We start from the raw sequence: 14,149 nt of genomic DNA on the forward strand, positions 1-14,149 counted from the left end.
GGCATTTTGTAGGATTAATCATAGTTGGATGTGTTTTACATTCTTTGGCATACTCATTCCATGTATAACATAGGAAATCATCTTGCATTTTTCATGCATCATTCTTTTACCATTGGATTCGGATGAATGATAAACCCTAAGGTTTGTGCAAGAATATGGGATTCAATCATCTATTAAAGTGAGTAAAATGCAACCAAGCTGCTACATGGATTTGGTGACATGGTAAATGCGCACTTTATTGGTCTCCGGAATCGAAAGGTTTCAAAATTACAAATTCAACCAAGGCAAATGCCGCAGCAAAAGTTGGCAAAGGCATCAAAAGACTCATGTTTACACGATTCTCAAGGCAAGCCGGATCGAATGATGGTGGCAAGTCCATTATTTCTTCTTTTCTTGCAGGAACGTTGCATTTACAAACACAAACAACCACACTTCTTTTCGCACCTAAATTGACGTTAGAAAAAGCTTCCCAATAAGCAAAGACGAAATGATAATTTGGCAAAGGTTGGGTCATAAGGAACAACATCAGCTATCGTTCTAGCCATAAGGATCCAAATCTCCCTCTTGGTACAAAAGTTTGAACTACTCTCAGGTAAGAACTCAATTCATTGTTTAAAAAATCCCGTGGGTCTATCCCATTTGAATTTCTTGTTCGGGTCTATCCCATTTAATTTTCTGTCCGGGTCTATCCCGTGGGTCTATCCCATTTACATTTCTGTTCGGGTCTATCCCGTTTACATTTCTGTTCGGGTCTATCCCGTGGGTCTATCCCATTTAATTTTCTGTCCGGGTCTATCCCGTGAGTCTATCCCATTTACATTTCTGTTCGGGTCTATCCCGTTTACATTTCTGTCCGGGTCTATCCCGTGGGTCTATCCCATTTAAATTTCTGTCCGGGTCTATCCCGTTTACATTTCTGTTCGGGTCTATCCCGTGGGTTTATCTCATTTAAATTCCTGTCCGGGTCTATCCCGTGGGTCTATCCCATTTACATTTTTATCTGGGTCTATCCCAATTACATTTTTGTTCGGGTCAGTCCCGGTTAATTTTCTGTTCGGGTCAGTCCCGTTTAAATTTCTGCTCGGGTCAGTCCCGTTTTAATTTCCTGTTTGGGTCAGTCCCATTTTAGAATTCTTGTTCGTTGGAATCATTTTGCAGCCGAATAATGCAGGTAAGTATTTGGTGTCTACTTTTTTGTCTCAAGTTTTTCCAAAACTCAGACAAAGAGGGGCAAACTGTAGACACCAAATTTTTGGTGTAATTTCATTTACTGTTTATTTTTAGTTTTTTATTTGTCGTGTTAGTTTTATTCGATTTTTAGTTTTTAGTTTTTAGTTTATAGTTTTATTTTTATTTTTAAGTTTTTAGCATAGAATTTCTTGGAAAAAAAAAGAGAAAAAGGAAAAGTGAATGAAAAGAAAAAGAATGAAAAAAAGAAAAAATCATAAAGAAAAAGAAAAAAAAGGAAAAAAATAGCAATTTTGTTTTATTTGGTTTTATTTATCTGTTTTAGTCATTTCCACTTAATTTATCTTTTATTTTTGTTTGGTTCATTTAGGAAAAAAGAAAAGAGCAAAAAACAATGAAAATGGGAAATGAAAAAAGAATTGGATTTTATACTTTGTTGTTTCTAGTTTATTTGTTTTATCCAAGGTTAATTAAATTATTTTGTTTTTATCAATATTGTTTTAATTAATCTCCAAAAAAAAAAAAAGAGCAAAGTCGCGCCAAAGCAAGCTGCGTTTCTATGCAGTTTACAAAGAGAGAACTTGGGCAGTCCTTGGTTGCAAATATAGCAGAGGATATGTAACGCCCCCACTTCTCCCTAAGGCGAACCAAAGGGTATCCGCGGGACGCCTGCCCAGCTCTCGCCAGGACTCACTACAATCCATCATTCAAAAGCTCGAAATACTTTAAGTAACTTCAATACATAATTAAAGTACTCCAAATATCTCACACTTACAATTATGCAGCTTCCAAGCTTAAATACAACCCAACGGAAAAGGGTACAATAGCCATCCGTTATAATATAACTTAAAGTTTTCAAAAGAAAACAATCTAGTACTACTCACGAGCACCCTTGGTCTCGAACCCTGTAAAAGAAAACCACAACGTGGGATGAGCTACACAGCCCAGTGAGGTTCCAATACACTCTAACAGTTCAAATAAATCAAGTAAGTTTGGCATATCATATGCATGGTTCAATGTTACACAATGACGTGTTATCATGAGGTGATAATCATTGTACGAGTAATTTGAGACATTTATCATGGTATGAGACATTTATCATGAGACAGGTATCATGATATAAGTACATTGGTCAGGTAACAGGTATGGAGCATATCACAGGCATAGTTCAGGATTTCATGTTGACATTTTAGCATGAAACAATTATCATGATACAAGGTAAACATATACGGTAGGATACGGTGTTCCAGTGGAACTCTGTCGGTCATCTACACCTTATGACTTCTGATCCCCACGGTACGGTCTGGCCATCGCCTTATCCCTCCAGTGGTAATACTCGAGTATACCGAAACGGTGGCCCAGGGTTCCAACCTACCCGACCGAGCCCAGTCCTGGCTCGAGTAGGTCAGTAACCAAGGGCAGGGCCCAAGTTCAGCTTAGAGCTTACAACATGCACAAGTAACCAAGTAATTCGACAAAAGGTAAAATTCATCATTTGAGTAGGTCGAGTGAGGTAAAGTACACACTCGCCTAATAATGATGGACAGCTTCATATAACATGTGATTCATGATAATCAAGTAATCAGGTGGTCAAGTAACCAAGTAAGTTGGTGATCACGTAAGCAGATAACCAAGTAAGCAAGTAACCAAATAGATTAGAAAACGGTAAGTAAACACGGTTAACGGTAAACGGTAAACGGTTAACGGTAGTAATTACGGTTAATTGGTAGACATATGTCATTTCAATAGGCCGCCATTGGCCGTTTTTCACTTTCACCACGTAAGAGTCGAGGAGATTTACTCCAACCGACTTATGCTTCCATAGCATAATTAATCATTTAAACACATCATGTAAATATGCTCTCCAAACATTTCATATCTAGTATTTCAAGTAATCACATAAGTATGCTCTTTAAGCATTTCATATCGAATAGTTCAAGTAGTCACGTAAATATGCTCTTCAAGGGTTTCATATCGAATAGTTCAAATATACATACTTCAGGTGTTTCATGTCGAGTAATTCAAGTATACACTATTCAAATATGCATGAGTGTGGTAAATACTTAACATATAGCACTTAACACCTAATGACCAGGAGTTAAGCATGTCATAGACTTATTCCAATTACGTATTCCTATATGGAACACTCACCTATTGCAACAAGAGAGTAAATACTCAAACAAGTGTCTAGGCGTCCACTTCGAGTTCCTCTTGAAGGTCCCCTTGAGCGCCTGAGCAAATAACCATTAACTATTATGCACTATCACTTAGAACTCCTACTTATCAAAGAAGGTTGTACAATCTAAGGGGAATTCATAAATTGGGCCTTAATTATTAATAATCGAGGCTCAAGAGTAGAGTTTGAAAGTCTAAAGAGAGAGACTAACATTTTTCATGAAATCGAGTTCAAAATGTTCAATCGGTATCGAGAAAAGAAGGCAAGTTTCCAAAATCTCATTTTCTAAGAAATTGCCAAATTTCAGCTTTGGGTGTCAATTTTAGAAAAATCGTATCTTGCACTACGTAGGTCCAAAATTGGAACGCTTGATACCATTGGAAACTACATTCCGAGTACTACAAGTTTCTAGAAGACACTTTTCCATGATCCCAAATGGAAGGTATTCAAAAGTTGGATCAAAGTTACTGCTGTAGAATACTAAGACAGTTTCAAGGTTGGTTTTTGGCCAATTTTGGAAATTCGGCAAATTCACTTGTTTTGAACTAACCTTTGAAATTTGGAAATCAATTAGTGTTGCAATCCAAGAGTATAACAAAACAAGCGGAACGAGAAATGGAGTTTCGAGCACCAAGATATAGTACCTCCAAGTTGCTGAAAAAGTTAAGACTGTTGGGCTATTTTCCAGGTTTAAAACTAGATTCGAAATATCATTTGGTCATCAAGTTGGCATTAGAAATACATCAAACTTGGTACACTAAATCTTCCATGTGTGAACAACATTTCTACTAAGTTTCGTACAAAAACTCTCACGGTAAGGTAGTCATTAAAACAACCAAAGTTTATGAAGAGTTTCACGGCTAAACTACCTTCTCACTTTTCTTTCGTTTACAAACTTTTTGTACCATGAAATCAGTTTCAAATCTCTCCATTATTGAAACCAAGAGTTCATAAACATCCACTGAGCAATTTAAAGACCATTGACATCCAAATTCTAGAAATAAAACTCTCCAAATCAGATTTGACCATTTGGCTAAGAGAAAACGAAAAGTTTTCCAGATTCGATGAGCGAATTTTGTGACATCATTTGCATATCAAAATGGTCTTAGAATATTACCAAATTTTGTACAATTAAACCTCCATATGAGGATTACTCTTCTATCAAATTTCATTTGAAAATTCACACGGGAAGGTAGTTAACTAAACCATCAAAGTTCAGGAAATTTCCCAAGGTAAAACTGTCTTCTAGCTCTTCTTTCCTTTTTAAATATTTTGTCCAAAGCAACCAACCCAAATCTGGTTTATTTGTAAAACAAAGTCCAAGGAACATCTAATCTAAAGTTTGGTAGGTGTTGGACATCAAATTTTCCAAAACAACAAGTCCCAAATCATTGTTAGTTACAAATCTGTCCAAGTGGAAAATTCTATCACTGTAGCAGTTTCAAACTTTGGCCACAACTCACTCAATTCAACTTGGAATTGGACGTGGTTGATGGCGTTGGAAAGCTCTCTTATAAAGCTGAATTTTCTCAGAAGAAACCATTTTCAAATTCCATTCACAAATAGCTCGTTTTTGAGCATCAAGAAGCAATTTCTGTCCTGTCTCCTGGAGAGCAACGAAACAGGACAGTGATATTCAATCGAATGGTGTGGCTCACTCAAGTGGAACCAGAACGTGAATTTGGTACCAATGGAAATCTAGGAATGTCTAGTTTCCAATGCCGCAAACGGCACTTGATTTCGACATCGGAACAAAGAGTTATGGTCGTTACAAAATGACTGCCTGGGCAATACGGGATTCATTTTCCAGATTTGCTAACTTTCGAAATCAATTCATTTGACCAACCAAATCATGTTATTTTTCAATGAAATTTTGTACACACTTACAATAATAGATAAACAACATAATAAATTCATTAGAATCTCAAAATCTGGCACGAAAACGGTCGGACAAGGCAGGGGTAAAACGGTCACTTTTGCTCCAAGCACCTCCTTTGATTTTCTACCAACAATACAACATTAATCTACTAATATAAGCACTAAACCACCATTAATTTCATCATCCAACATCAAATCAGCAACAACCCAAGAGTGGGAGTTCATAGAGCCCACTTTCACATTTTATACCATAAACAAGACTACCCACATGATTATATAACCTTATATGTGCAATAAATCTTACAAAAACTAAGATCTATGGGTTGGATGATTTGCTACCTTCTTGGATGATTAGATCAGAAATTTTGGTCACTCTTTGCTCCAGAAAACCGTGGCTTTTCAGCTCCCTTTTGCAGCTCAAAATACTCCTCAAGTGTTAAGCTAAGTGTAGTTCGAATTTGGAGTGAATTGGAAGAGGTTTGGTGAAGATTTGATGGAGGAATTGGAAGAACTCTTGAGCTGTTTTTCTTGCTTTGTTGTTCGGCCAGATGAGGGAGCAAGAGAGAGAAATTGTGGTCTGAAATGAGGCTTCCAAAGGAAGCTTAATGACTAAGGATTGGGTGCACAAAAGTCAACCGCAAAAAGTGCGCGCACGCGCGCGTTTTGTGCTGGATTCCTCTCGCGTTTGTTTCACTAGTGCACTAAACCTCTAAGGCACTTATATTCATATAAATATTATTCACTCTTAATTGTCCTCAAATAAGGGTCTAAAGTTCCTCAATTGAAATCGCGCGTGTGAAAACGCGTATCTCCAATTTAAGCGCAATAACGCGAAACTTCCGAGAAATTCTTATAACGATAGTACTAATAACTATCACTTGAGTATTTAAACATTAAAATGCCTAATTTAGGTCCATTGTACATGTCTCTAATATTTCAAACCTATTGTACTCTCAATCGATCAAGATTTCCAAAGACGTGATCACTATTTTTACAAAACGAGCTTCCGAAAATTAATTTTTGAAACAAGTCATTTTAAAAATATAATGAAACTATATTTCCATGTAATTAGGTCTCAAGAGCTTAGAAAATAATATTCGGAGTAAAAGACCAAATAAATAATTAAATAAGCTAGAAATAGGAGATTAAATAAGTAAATTTTGCGAGTCCTCACAACCTCCCCTCCTTAAAAGAATTTCGTCCTCGAAATTCATACCTTCTGTAATCTCAGACAACTCTGAACCGTGTGATGTGTTCATGTCAAGCGTTCTTTCAGATGTCACTAGTCGGTTTCTCCTTCCATTGACTTGTCGAGGGGCAGTTCCATTTCCTTGTTGAGCAGTAGTTTCTCGTGGATACCTCTTTGGACAGTCATGAACTTTATGATTGGTGCTCCCACATCCCATACACTTTCGTCCCTTTAGCCAACAGTTTTCTTCAGTGTGATTCGTCCTTCCACAATATCCACAAGTTGGACGAGGTGTTGTGACCTGACTTGCTTGCGAGGTTTTCTTTGATCGTGTTTGTCCTACTGAAGTCCCTCGTGACATAGTTCCTTTTGGTTCCTTTATCATGAGTGGTGCAGGAAGTGACAGTCCTACTTCATCCACTTCTTTTCTAACTTTGGGCGGTGGTCCATTTTTTCCTAGTGTACTGTCAGATGTATCTCTTTTCCTTTTTTGAAAAGCTCTCAGTTGAGATTTTGTGCTTTCTACCCTTTGCGCTTTTTCAAGAGCGTCACTAAATGTTTCAACCTGTGCTGCAGCAAGGGCATCTTGGATTTCCAAATCTAATCCTTGGATAAACCGTCTTATTCTCTTCCGTTCAGTAGCCACCAATTCTGGGGCATATGTAGATAACTTCGTAAAGCGTGTTTCATACTCAGCTACGCTTAAAGTTCCTTGACGAAGCTTTATAAAATCATCTTCTCTCTTTTCTTGGACAAGTGGAGGAAGAAATTTCTCATTAAATTCACGCACGAAGTTTATCCAAATTCTCGGAGTTTGATCTCTTTCCCACTTGTTTCTTATAACATTCCACCAGGCTCGGGCTGCTCCTTCAAGTTGAAATACAGCAAAGGTGACTTGTCTCTCCTCTGTGTAATCCAAGGCATCGAATATATTTCTTATATTCTCTAACCAATTTTCAGCCACCTCTGGATCAGGTCCTCCAGCAAACTTAGGTGGGGAAAATTTCTGAAACCGCTCTAAAGCTCGATCCTCCCCTATCTCTTGGTTTCCACGTTGGTTCCCTTGTCCAACACCTTGACCTTGTTGAGCTACCAAGAGCTCTAGGATATCCGTCATGCGAGTTAAAACTTGTCCTATCTGGTCATTTCCTCTCCCAGCACTTAGCTCAACGTTTTGATCGATATCGGACCCATTAGCTACTCTTTCATTTCGGGGTTGTCTAGGTTGACGTCTCTTTCGTTGTCCTCTAGTTTCCATGTTCACAACTAATCTATACGCACATGCATAACCCTCACACTTAGTTAAAATTGAACTACACTCATATACCAGTAGCAACATTTAAAGAGGATGAAGACACTTTCACAAATAACATTATCACTATGCAAGTAAACACAAACTAGAGTTCATTAAATCATAACACAAATTATGGCCAAGTAAAGTTCATGCCAAGTCAAAGTCAATAACAAAAATAAACAAGTGATTATCACAAGTACATTCATCTCCAAGGCGCAAACTCTTAAGTTCTACTCCCATCGTCTCACTATGAAAGATCACCAGTAGAGATTCACTAGATTAATTGGAACTAGACGATTCTCGTTCCCTAACATGCTCGATTTCAATCCCAACACAAGGATCTTTTGGGTTACGATATTTTCCATCTTCCACTCTTAATTATTGTACCATCTTAACCAAACAATTATTGGTTTCCTGTAACCATTCACATGAAATATCGATTCATTCTTATTCCCCACAAATGGAGATATAAAGTCCCTATGGTTGCTTTCCACTCCCAAGTACTCGGGTTCAAGAATCCAAAATAGGATAATTCACATCTCGAGCCGGCCGGTCCCAAGAGTAAATCACCACATTCGAGATTCCTACCCAACATACATATCAAATTCCCTCCAATCATCAAGATAAAGGTTTTACAACCTATAACATTCATGATTCACAACTTACATTTCTAGAAGGGCACTTAAGTCTTTACTCAATCACATAGTAAGGACCATAACACTACTTGGCCCTATCTTGCTCCTTTGTAGAGACCACGTGAAGTGGCTCTAAATTTCGTCACTACAAGCAATCATTTAACTTTCAGAATAGTCCCACAGTCCGGCATCCTAAACATTTAAGCCTAGGATACACTACAAAATCTGAAGCCTAAGCTCTGATACCAATTGTAACGCCCCCACTTCTCCCTAAGGCGAACCAAAGGGTATCCGCGGGACGCCTGCCCAGCTCTCGCCAGGACTCACTACAATCCATCATTCAAAAGCTCGAAATACTTTAAGTAACTTCAATACATAATTAAAGTACTCCAAATATCTCACACTTACAATTATGCAGCTTCCAAGCTTAAATACAACCCAACGGAAAAGGGTACAATAGCCATCCGTTATAATATAACTTAAAGTTTTCAAAAGAAAACAATCTAGTACTACTCACGAGCACCCTTGGTCTCGAACCCTGTAAAAGAAAACCACAACGTGGGATGAGCTACACAGCCCAGTGAGGTTCCAATACACTCTAACAGTTCAAATAAATCAAGTAAGTTTGGCATATCATATGCATGGTTCAATGTTACACAATGGCGTGTTATCATGAGGTGATAATCATTGTACGAGTAATTTGAGACATTTATCATGGTATGAGACATTTATCATGAGACAGGTATCATGATATAAGTACATTGGTCAGGTAACAGGTATGGAGCATATCACAGGCATAGTTCAGGATTTCATGTTGACATTTTAGCATGAAACAATTATCATGATACAAGGTAAACATATACGGTAGGATACGGTGTTCCAGTGGAACTCTGTCGGTCATCTACACCTTATGACTTCTGATCCCCACGGTACGGTCTGGCCATCGCCTTATCCCTCCAGTGGTAATACTCGAGTATACCGAAACGGTGGCCCAGGGTTCCAACCTACCCGACCGAGCCCAGTCCTGACTCGAGTAGGTCAGTAACCAAGGGCAGGGCCCAAGTTCAGCTTAGAGCTTACAACATGCACAAGTAACCAAGTAATTCGACAAAAGGTAAAATTCATCATTTGAGTAGGTCGAGTGAGGTAAAGTACACACTCGCCTAATAATGATGGACAGCTTCATATAACATGTGATTCATGATAATCAAGTAATCAGGTGGTCAAGTAACCAAGTAAGTTGGTGATCACGTAAGCAGATAACCAAGTAAGCAAGTAACCAAATAGATTAGAAAACGGTAAGTAAACACGGTTAACGGTAAACGGTAAACGGTTAACGGTAGTAATTACGGTTAATTGGTAGACATATGTCATTTCAATAGGCCGCCATTGGCCGTTTTTCACTTTCACCACGTAAGAGTCGAGGAGATTTACTCCAACCGACTTATGCTTCCATAGCATAATTAATCATTTAAACACATCATGTAAATATGCTCTCCAAACATTTCATATCTAGTATTTCAAGTAATCACATAAGTATGCTCTTTAAGCATTTCATATCGAATAGTTCAAGTAGTCACGTAAATATGCTCTTCAAGGGTTTCATATCGAATAGTTCAAATATACATACTTCAGGTGTTTCATGTCGAGTAATTCAAGTATACACTATTCAAATATGCATGAGTGTGGTAAATACTTAACATATAGCACTTAACACCTAATGACCAGGAGTTAAGCATGTCATAGACTTATTCCAATTACGTATTCCTATATGGAACACTCACCTATTGCAACAAGAGAGTAAATACTCAAACAAGTGTCTAGGCGTCCACTTCGAGTTCCTCTTGAAGGTCCCCTTGAGCGCCTGAGCAAATAACCATTAACTATTATGCACTATCACTTAGAACTCCTACTTATCAAAGAAGGTTGTACAATCTAAGGGGAATTCATAAATTGGGCCTTAATTATTAATAATCGAGGCTCAAGAGTAGAGTTTGAAAGTCTAAAGAGAGAGACTAACATTTTTCATGAAATCGAGTTCAAAATGTTCAATCGGTATCGAGAAAAGAAGGCAAGTTTCCAAAATCTCATTTTCTAAGAAATTGCCAAATTTCAGCTTTGGGTGTCAATTTTAGAAAAATCGTATCTTGCACTACGTAGGTCCAAAATTGGAACGCTTGATACCATTGGAAACTACATTCCGAGTACTACAAGTTTCTAGAAGACACTTTTCCATGATCCCAAATGGAAGGTATTCAAAAGTTGGATCAAAGTTACTGCTGTAGAATACTAAGACAGTTTCAAGGTTGGTTTTTGGCCAATTTTGGAAATTCGGCAAATTCACTTGTTTTGAACTAACCTTTGAAATTTGGAAATCAATTAGTGTTGCAATCCAAGAGTATAACAAAACAAGCGGAACGAGAAATGGAGTTTCGAGCACCAAGATATAGTACCTCCAAGTTGCTGAAAAAGTTAAGACTGTTGGGCTATTTTCCAGGTTTAAAACTAGATTCGAAATATCATTTGGTCATCAAGTTGGCATTAGAAATACATCAAACTTGGTACACTAAATCTTCCATGTGTGAACAACATTTCTACTAAGTTTCGTACAAAAACTCTCACGGTAAGGTAGTCATTAAAACAACCAAAGTTTATGAAGAGTTTCACGGCTAAACTACCTTCTCACTTTTCTTTCGTTTACAAACTTTTTGTACCATGAAATCAGTTTCAAATCTCTCCATTATTGAAACCAAGAGTTCATAAACATCCACTGAGCAATTTAAAGACCATTGACATCCAAATTCTAGAAATAAAACTCTCCAAATCAGATTTGACCATTTGGCTAAGAGAAAACGAAAAGTTTTCCAGATTCGATGAGCGAATTTTGTGACATCATTTGCATATCAAAATGGTCTTAGAATATTACCAAATTTTGTACAATTAAACCTCCATATGAGGATTACTCTTCTATCAAATTTCATTTGAAAATTCACACGGGAAGGTAGTTAACTAAACCATCAAAGTTCAGGAAATTTCCCAAGGTAAAACTGTCTTCTAGCTCTTCTTTCCTTTTTAAATATTTTGTCCAAAGCAACCAACCCAAATCTGGTTTATTTGTAAAACAAAGTCCAAGGAACATCTAATCTAAAGTTTGGTAGGTGTTGGACATCAAATTTTCCAAAACAACAAGTCCCAAATCATTGTTAGTTACAAATCTGTCCAAGTGGAAAATTCTATCACTGTAGCAGTTTCAAACTTTGGCCACAACTCACTCAATTCAACTTGGAATTGGACGTGGTTGATGGCGTTGGAAAGCTCTCTTATAAAGCTGAATTTTCTCAGAAGAAACCATTTTCAAATTCCATTCACAAATAGCTCGTTTTTGAGCATCAAGAAGCAATTTCTGTCCTGTCTCCTGGAGAGCAACGAAACAGGACAGTGATATTCAATCGAATGGTGTGGCTCACTCAAGTGGAACCAGAACGTGAATTTGGTACCAATGGAAATCTAGGAATGTCTAGTTTCCAATGCCGCAAACGGCACTTGATTTCGACATCGGAACAAAGAGTTATGGTCGTTACAAAATGACTGCCTGGGCAATACGGGATTCATTTTCCAGATTTGCTAACTTTCGAAATCAATTCATTTGACCAACCAAATCATGTTATTTTTCAATGAAATTTTGTACACACTTACAATAATAGATAAACAACATAATAAATTCATTAGAATCTCAAAATCTGGCACGAAAACGGTCGGACAAGGCAGGGGTAAAACGGTCACTTTTGCTCCAAGCACCTCCTTTGATTTTCTACCAACAATACAACATTAATCTACTAATATAAGCACTAAACCACCATTAATTTCATCATCCAACATCAAATCAGCAACAACCCAAGAGTGGGAGTTCATAGAGCCCACTTTCACATTTTATACCATAAACAAGACTACCCACATGATTATATAACCTTATATGTGCAATAAATCTTACAAAAACTAAGATCTATGGGTTGGATGATTTGCTACCTTCTTGGATGATTAGATCAGAAATTTTGGTCACTCTTTGCTCCAGAAAACCGTGGCTTTTCAGCTCCCTTTTGCAGCTCAAAATACTCCTCAAGTGTTAAGCTAAGTGTAGTTCGAATTTGGAGTGAATTGGAAGAGGTTTGGTGAAGATTTGATGGAGGAATTGGAAGAACTCTTGAGCTGTTTTTCTTGCTTTGTTGTTCGGCCAGATGAGGGAGCAAGAGAGAGAAATTGTGGTCTGAAATGAGGCTTCCAAAGGAAGCTTAATGACTAAGGATTGGGTGCACAAAAGTCAACCGCAAAAAGTGCGCGCACGCGCGCGTTTTGTGCTGGATTCCTCTCGCGTTTGTTTCACTAGTGCACTAAACCTCTAAGGCACTTATATTCATATAAATATTATTCACTCTTAATTGTCCTCAAATAAGGGTCTAAAGTTCCTCAATTGAAATCGCGCGTGTGAAAACGCGTATCTCCAATTTAAGCGCAATAACGCGAAACTTCCGAGAAATTCTTATAACGATAGTACTAATAACTATCACTTGAGTATTTAAACATTAAAATGCCTAATTTAGGTCCATTGTACATGTCTCTAATATTTCAAACCTATTGTACTCTCAATCGATCAAGATTTCCAAAGACGTGATCACTATTTTTACAAAACGAGCTTCCGAAAATTAATTTTTGAAACAAGTCATTTTAAAAATATAATGAAACTATATTTCCATGTAATTAGGTCTCAAGAGCTTAGAAAATAATATTCGGAGTAAAAGACCAAATAAATAATTAAATAAGCTAGAAATAGGAGATTAAATAAGTAAATTTTGCGAGTCCTCACAGGATAGCTGAGGGTTTTAGGGTTGTTAGCTTGGTATAAATAGAAAAAAAACAACAGCCGCAAACGAGGGGGGAAAATCGGAGAAAAAGAACGATAGAGAGGACAATCGAGAGAGGGAGCCGAGAAACGAAAAAAAGAAACAGAGGTGACGGCTTAAGGGAGGAAGTTTTGGTCTGAGAGCAAGGGAGAAAAGAAAAGGGGTTTGGCAGCTGCAAAACTGAAAAGAAAGACAAGTAAATAGAGAATAGAATAGAGAGGAGAGATTGAGGGTGACGGAAAAAACAGAGGAAGAACTGACGGCTGCAAATCTGGGGGAGAGAACAGCAAAAGAAAGATACGAAAAGAATGGACGACGGCGGAGAGTTTTGAGGGAAACGAAAAGGGAGAGACGGGAACAAGGGGAAATCAGAGAAAGAAAACCGCGAGAGTGTGGGCTAGATTAGAACTGAAAGGCAAGAATAGAGGGGAGGAGGAGGCAAAGAAGAAACAAAGGACGGCATCAGAGAAGTAAAGCTTCAATCATCAACTACGTCGGCAACCAAGTTTTTCTTTCTTACGGTAAGAACTCTTTCTTTTTCCTGGGATTTAAGTTTTAGTATTCAGACATCATTTTTGGTTTTTATGAGAGGATTTTTGGTCAGTTCTAGTTGATCGAAGTTGGTAAGCATGTTTTCCATCGTCTGTGGGTTGTCGCTTGCTACATCTTGTATTATTCTTGTGTTTATACCTCAAAGTTGGGATCTTTTGCTGTTTATATGAATGTTCATTACGTTAATGCTTAGGATTTGTTTGGTGCTGTTGTTAGACTTTGTTATTAGGTTGTGGTTAGTTGCAAGATGTTAACTTTAAACAGAAAAATGACATTTTTCATGGCTGGCTCATTCGAGAAGGCATCTGGGTTCATATATAGCAGAAAATTCCCATGTTT

General features: G+C 37.6%; 2 long non-coding RNA genes across 2 annotated transcripts; both read right to left on the reverse strand.

Annotated features, from left to right (window-relative positions):
• Nucleotides 1-1,894: 1,894 nt before the first annotated feature.
• LOC113718710 (uncharacterized) lies at nt 1,895-5,884 on the reverse strand. Its single transcript, XR_011839829.1, has 3 exons — nt 5,582-5,884; nt 3,340-3,419; nt 1,895-2,093 (listed from the first exon to the last, which is right to left on the reverse strand). It is a non-coding gene; the product is annotated as an uncharacterized lncRNA (long non-coding RNA).
• A 2,815-nt stretch (nt 5,885-8,699) lies between these two features.
• On the reverse strand, nt 8,700-12,689 carry LOC113718704 (uncharacterized). Its single transcript, XR_011839830.1, has 3 exons — nt 12,387-12,689; nt 10,145-10,224; nt 8,700-8,898 (listed from the first exon to the last, which is right to left on the reverse strand). It is a non-coding gene; the product is annotated as an uncharacterized lncRNA (long non-coding RNA).
• Nucleotides 12,690-14,149: the final 1,460 nt, after the last annotated feature.

This window comes from Coffea arabica, chromosome 2c (genome assembly GCF_036785885.1).
Source record: "Coffea arabica cultivar ET-39 chromosome 2c, Coffea Arabica ET-39 HiFi, whole genome shotgun sequence".
Classification (NCBI taxonomy): Eukaryota; Viridiplantae; Streptophyta; class Magnoliopsida; order Gentianales; family Rubiaceae; genus Coffea; species Coffea arabica.